General features: G+C 34.8%; 1 long non-coding RNA gene across 2 annotated transcripts; it reads right to left on the bottom strand.

The window, feature by feature from the left end:
• Positions 1 to 1,015: 1,015 nt before the first annotated feature.
• On the bottom strand, positions 1,016 to 5,474 carry LOC107921421 (uncharacterized). Of its 2 annotated transcripts, XR_005909489.1 has the most exons (3): positions 5,089 to 5,474; positions 4,259 to 5,013; positions 1,016 to 4,161 (listed from the first exon to the last, which is right to left on the bottom strand). It is a non-coding gene; the product is annotated as an uncharacterized lncRNA (long non-coding RNA). The 2 variants fall into 2 exon arrangements; XR_001691059.2 differs by lacking the exon at positions 1,016 to 4,161 and having other exon boundaries at positions 4,244 to 5,013; positions 5,089 to 5,245.
• Positions 5,475 to 7,392: the final 1,918 nt, after the last annotated feature.

The raw sequence follows: 7,392 nt of genomic DNA on the forward strand, positions 1-7,392 counted from the left end.
TAAAATAAAAGCTTCAGATTAGCTCAATTTAACTTTTACGCCTCTAGTTGTCAAGGTAAGTTCGTATAAATGGTTATTGTATTAATGCTATTTAAATTGTATGTTATTATGTTATTTATAATGTGAAAGATTATGATTTGATCATTGATTATCATCCGGGAAAGGCTAATGTCGATGTTGATGCCTTGAGTAGAAAATTTTTGTTTGCTTTGAGAGCTTTGAACACATGGTTGACATTGATTGACGATTCCAGAGTGGAAATGGGAACATTTCACGATGAATTTCGTATCGAGATTGCCTCTATCTTCGAGAAATAAAGATGTTGTATGGGTCATTATCGATCGTTTGACTAAATTCGCACATTTCATTCTAATGCGTATGGATTATTCACTCGAGAGATTGTCAGAATTGTATGTTTTCGAGATTGTTAGACTGCACAGTGTGCCAGTTTCTATTATCTCTGATAGGGATCCATGGTTTTCATCTCGATTTTAGAGTAAATTAAATGAATCTTTGGGTTCTCGACCGGATTTTAGTACAGCGTTTCATCCACAAACCGATGATCAGTCTGAGTGAGTAATTTAGGTACTTGATGATATGCTTCGATGTTGTGTTTTAGAATTTGAAGGTAAATGGGAGAAATTTTTGTCGTTAGTTAAATTTGCATGTAATAACGGTTATCAGGGGAGTATTAAAATGGCACTGTACGAAGCTTTGTATGGTAAAAAATGTCAAATGCCGTTATACTAGACTGAGCTGAGTGAGAAAAAGTTATTCAATGTTGATTTGATTCAAGAAACCAAAGAAAAAGTCAAAGTGATACGTGACAGTTTGAAAGCAGCTTCTGATCGTCAAAAATCCTACACGGATTTGAAAAGAAAAGATATAGAGTTTCAAGTCAACAATAAAGTATTTTTAAAAGTATTGCCTTAGACGAAAGTTCTCTAATTTGGTTGATAAGAAAAGCTTAGTCCGCGATTCATTAAGCCGTATGAAATCATTGAGAGGATTGGGCCAATAGCTTATCGATTGGTTTTACCGTCAGAATTAGAAAAGATTCATAACATATTTCATGTATCAATGTTATGACGGTATCAATCAGATCCTTCACACTTGATTTCACCCGTAAATGTTGTGATTCAACCAGATATGATGTACAGTGAAGAACCGAACAGAATTCTAGCTTGGAAATTTAAATAATTGAGAAATAAAAGTATAACTTTAGTTAAATTTCCCGTCAGTATGGGTTTCCTCCAATTTCTGTGGAAATGGATTTTGAGGAAGGTTCTGATCAGCATGCTACCGTTCATGTTTTTGGAATATCGACTGGCTCTATTGGACAGTGCAGTCAAACACCATGAAAATCTAAAGTTGCAATTTCCGAGCGTTAGGGAACTTTTGAGTAGTATGGTACCTTCGACATATGTTGAAGGAGTTTAACCCAAGTGCGGTGTTTTTTATTGAAACAAAAGATTCATAGTAGTCGGATGGAGAAGGTTCATAAGGGTTTTGTCTTTTCTTTTAGTATTGAAGTTAGTAGTGATGGTTCATAAGGAGGTTTGACTTTATGTTGGAAGGAGACATATACAATTCGATTACGTAGTTTTTCTTCTAGTCACATTGATGTACTAGTGGAGGATGATTATGAAGGTAATCATTGGAGGTTCACCAGGTTTTATGGCTCACCGATTGAAAGTCGACGCTTAAAATTATGGGATCTTTTGCGACACTTAGTGGATGATGGTGACTACCTTTGGCTTGTTATGGGCAATTACAATGAAGTTCTATTTTCTTATAAAAAGAAAGGGCTTCGAGATGATAGGCTTATGGATTCTTTTCGCGATATGCTTGAGGACAGTAAGCTATTTGATCTGGGATATACTGGACATTGGTAGACGTGAGAGAGAGGTAAACTACCTAAGAATAATATCTAGAAGCAACTTGATAGGGGTGTGGCTCGGTCGGAGTGGAGAATTTGTTCCCGAATTACAGGCTGACTCACAATGTGCATTCCATCTCGGATCATTGCCTGCTTTTGCTTAATATAGTTTCTACATTATGATGGAGTTTCGAACTCGAAGATTGAGGTTTGAGGCCTCTTAGCTGTTGGAGGAGACTTGCGAGGCTGAGGTTCGGCGTCTTTGGGAGACTTCGATTGGCACTATTTCTGATCGTCTTCACCCAATGCTATAGGGCTATTAGTTTGGGCTCGAAGAATTCGAGCGAGTCAGAAACGCAGGTGTGCCATTTGTAGGAGCGCCTTCATGCTCTTACAAATGTTGTTCTTGATGATTATGTTCTTGAAGAGATGGTTCTGGCTAAGATGCAGCATAATATTAAGATTGATAAAACTAAAAGATATTGGGAGCAATGAGCTCGTACAACATGGTTACATCATGGGGGTTGTAATACATCGTTCTTTCATAAATTTGCAATACACTGACGACGATTCAACACTTTGCACAGTCTTGAGGACACTACTGGGAATTTGGTTTAGGGGGGAGAGGGAGATTGCTAGAGTGGCATGCTAATACTTTATGAATTTGTTTATGACTCAAGGCCCGGGGGACATGAGCCGGTTATTATCTAGTATCTCAGTTCATGTTACTGATGACATGAACGCCTATTTGCATGATGTTTTCATCGCAGAGGAGGTTCTAATGGCTATTCGAGGGATGACGCCTGCTAAGGCTGCGAGTTGTGATGGGTTGCCTATTTTATTTTATCAGAAATTCTACCATATCGTGGGTATGGATGTCTGTGATTTTTTTTTACACATCCTTAATGATAGTGGTTCTCTTTCCTAAATTAATGATGCCAACATTATTCTCATCCCAAAGCAACGTGATCCACAAAATTTAAAACATTTTCAGCCAATCAGCTTATGTAATGTGTTGTTTAAGATTATTTCTAAAGTGTTTGTGAATAGATTGCAGACTCTTATGCTTCATTGCATTAATGAGGGGAATAGTGCTTTTGTTCCAGGCTGATTAATCATTGATAATACCATTATTGCTTTTCAATTATTGCATTCCTTTAAAAAGAAACAGAAGGCCCTTTGGGGTAATTTTGTTTTGAAGTTGGATATGAGTAAGGATTACGATAAAGTGGAGTGACATTTAGTGCAGGCAGTTATGATCAGATTGGGTTTCGAGGAGTGTTGGGTTGAGTTGATTATGCGATGTATCTAGACTGTCAAATATTCGATCATTGTGAATGGTAAGGCTCGAGGGAGACCCTCTAAGTCCCTTATTGTTTTTATTCTACAGTGATGGCCTTTCAGCTTTGTTAAGGGTGACATGTAATGATGACCTTTTGAAGGGAGTACAAGTAAGTCGAGGGGGTCCTCAAATTTCCCACTTATTCTTTGTAGATGATAGTCTGATATTTGGCATGGCTTCTACTGAAGGGGCAAATAACATAGTGATTGTTTTACAGGAATATGAGTGGTGTTCCGGGAAGCAAATCAATTTTGGCAAATCCCTTATTTATTTTAGTTCAAATGTTGATCATGGTATACATGCTACTATTGAGGGAGTGTTGAGTGTTCGCAGTATTGCGGATCCTAGGAATTATTTAGGGTTGCCTATGGTTGTGGGGAGTGACAAAAAATGTGCATTTCAGGCAATTAAAGATCATTTTCTTGGAAAATTTAGAAGTTGGTATAATCAATGCTTCTCACAGGGTGGTAAGGCTGTATTCATTAAATCAATCCTACAAGTTATTCAGCTATACTCGATCTCTTGTTTTTTTATTTCCCAGTTCTTTTTGTAAATATTTGGAGGCGTTAATGTGTCAATATTGGTGGGGAAAGAAAGTCTCAAGGAGGGGGATTCATTGGTGTTCTTAGGAGAACTTGTGTTTTTTTTAAAGAGGTCGGTGGGCTTGGGTTTCGAGATCTCTTGAAGGTTAAGATTGCGTTATTGGCTAAGCAAGGTTGCCGTGTGCTGACAAATTTGAATTCTTTAATGTCTCATGTGCTTAAAGCTAAATACTTTCCTACGTGCAGTTTTATGGAAGCAGGGTCAAGGCAACAACCTTCATTTGTTTGGTGTAGTATTTGGGTTGTTAAAGGCCTCTTTCAAATGCGAAGGGGTTGGCAAGTGGGGAATGGGTGCTCCATCTCTGTATAGGATGATGCCTGGCTTATTGGTCCACGGCCTTGCAAAATCAATATTGATCGTGTTAGTGGAATTAACAGAGTTGTAGATTTGATTGATGTGGATAAGGGCGAGTGGTGGAGTGATTTAATACAAACTTTATTTCCTGAATCGCTTGGGCGGTCCATACTGAGTAGCCCGTTGGCTGGGCATGATTTATCAGATCGTTGGCACTAGTTCTTGGAGGATAATGGTAAATATTCGGTCTGGAGTGGCTACAAGCTACTGTTGCACAATTCCATCCTTCATGTCTGTCGAGATTGCCCTGGAGTCCTGCACATTTGGCACAATTGGGTATTAGTTGGGATCCTGTTCTAGCGGATAATGATACACCCCTTTATTGGGTTGGACAGTTATTTTCTCAAGGCACTCGCCATTTACAGCTCTCTATTTTCACCATATAGACTATCTGGACGTCTCGTAATAAAATCATTCATGAAAGAATTTATCAATCAGTTCAGACGCTACTTATGTTTGTTTTGGGGTATCTGCGCGAATTAGACTTTCTTCCGTCGAATAGGGATGGGGTTCTGGCTGTGAAGCCCATGCTTTGGAAGCTTCCTGTTGATCCTTGGGTTCGTGTCAATTTTGATGTGGGGTTCTTTGTGCATCTGCAGGCTGCCAACGTCGGAGTTGTTGTTTGGGATTCTGCTGGGTTGCTTTTGGGATCGGCTTGTTCCTAGCAGGAAAACGTCTCCTGTTCGCTGACATCGGAGGCCTTTGCTTGCGTTCAGGCTATCCGTTTTGCTTAGGATTTGGGGTTTCAGACAGTTGAACTGAAGGGTGATTCGGCGGTGCTCATTTCCAAGTTCAATGTTGTTGCTATTGACAGATCGATGATGAGTTCCATTATCTGGGATGTGAAACGATTAGTGCTAGGTTTTGAGCATTTCATTACATAAAACGGGGAGGTAATACAGTAGCGCACCTGTTAGCTCGCGAAGGTTTCCTCCGGCGACGAGATGTCTGTTGGATGGAGGAGGAAGGAGGGACCAACATTGATTCAGGCAGCAGTGGATAGTGATCAGAGGGGGAGGGTCTGGTTATCCGGCTATGACTATGGACCTTGCAGTTCTTGCTCGATCTGGTTCCTTTCTAACAATTTTTCTTTTGGTTTCAACCTTGTTCGTTGATCTGTGGCTGACTCTTGTGGCGTTGGAGCTTTTTTGGCCATGCAATTTTGGCCATGAAGAACATTTGCGTTTTTTCATTTATTTTGGCCATGCAATTTTGGCTATGACTAGTGTTTTCATTTATTTTGTTTTACTTCTTGGTTTAGAAGTCTTTTTCCTAACCATACTAGAAAATTTTTTATTTCCTGGTTTCTAATTTCTTAATTTATATTTTTTATGTTTTTTTATAAGTATTAGGATATATTTGCTTACATCCAAATTCCCACTCATTTTCAAGTAATTTATTACAATAACTATTACTTAATTTATGCTTAACTTGTTTAGCAACTTTACTTTGCAAACAATATAAAATTATTCTTTCTTTTACAAAGTTTATCCTATTTCCTATAGAATCTAAATTTTCTATCGGAAGACCAGATGTTTTACTGTGCTTCTCTAAATAAGATATATATTTGTTTATACATATCTCATCCCAATGTGGGGATAGTTTATGAAAATATTAGTTTTTCCAAAATTCTATATTTTCATTTTTTAATTTTTGATATTCATGAAGAATTTTTTTAGAAAAATCTTCTAGATATCTAATATCACATAATTTAATTTTTGAAAGGATATAATTGGATGTACTATCTTGATCTTTTTTTATCAAAATATTCACAAAATTCAATTTTTAGAATTAAGGTGAATCCTTTTAAAAGATCTTTAGGGGTTCCTATCTGATTAATTAATTACCCCTTTTGTTCTTTTCCTTTCTCAGACTCTTCCCAACGTCTAAGAAATTGTAGAACATCTCCTTGAAATGTTCCAACAAAATAATTTAAATTTTTTTCTTTTGACCAATTGTTGTTATTAACAACAATAGTCATAGATTGTGCCCAATCATCTATTGTTTTTTCATAGCTTGAAATAGGAGTATTAGTTAAATCTAAATATATTCCTCCATGTAATATAGTATTGAAGAACAAGATTTAGAAATATGTTTTAAAAAAGAAAAACTATTGAAGAAATATTATATGAGTTAATATCAGAAACAGACTCTGATAATAACGAAGAATATATATTTATGTTTAATATAAGAAATAATTCTAATAATCAATTAGAAGAAATTCCTAATTCTGAAAAACAGGATATTAAATTAGGTAATCTAATTGGAGAAGAAAAAGACTTTTCCCATGAAATAATAGAAAAGATTAATAAAAATCATATTTCTAAAGAAGAAATATATAAGATCTCTAAGTTTAAAATATGAACTCAGAGACATATAGAAAAAATTGGTGGTAACACAGTCGTTAAGGATACAAGAGGAGGATTAACAGAAATCTCTCTCTTTACCAAAGATAAAATCAAGAGAATTAAAAAGAAATATCCTCAAGTTAGATATATACATTTAAGTATAATCATGATTTTTTTACAGTTTTGATGGTGTGATGCACATTAAGGGGCCGCTTCCCCTAGGTTGTTTGATTTCTGTTTTATTTAACTATAATAAATGCATGCCTGTTTTATTCAAAAAAAATTTTAAAAATCATAAATCTATTAAAAATATTATTATCTCTTAAAATTATAATTCATTATTTATATCATAATTATTTTTAAATTTTATTACCCATCGCTAACTCTATAAATACTATATATCGTGAAAACACTGTTTTTTTTTACTTATACCTTTCATTTTTTTTAATTTTGCTTATATTGAGTTATTTACTTTGTTTTATATTTTAACTAACATGAATTTTATAATGTTTTAATATATTTATTTATATTTTTTTAATGTTCACCCAAGATGCATTTACTAATATTTTTTTGTTATTTTTCAATATTATTTTGATTTTACTAGATAAAATAAGAGATAAATTAAAGAAAATTTTAAAATACCCCGTTGTAATCTAAATTATTTTTTAATTTTTTATTAATAAATTTATGAAGAAAATCTTAATTATATAATTAACTAACTTCGCATCATCATCTATCATGTATTCTTTTCCAAACTAAAACTATTAGTCCGAAAGGTTGTAATTTTTTTTATTTAGAGAAATATCTTATTTCTTATTTTTTTATTTGTTATTAATACTTTTTCTTTCAAAATTTTACTTAAAAAA

This window comes from Gossypium hirsutum, chromosome D01 (genome assembly GCF_007990345.1).
Source record: "Gossypium hirsutum isolate 1008001.06 chromosome D01, Gossypium_hirsutum_v2.1, whole genome shotgun sequence".
Classification (NCBI taxonomy): domain Eukaryota; kingdom Viridiplantae; phylum Streptophyta; class Magnoliopsida; order Malvales; family Malvaceae; genus Gossypium; species Gossypium hirsutum.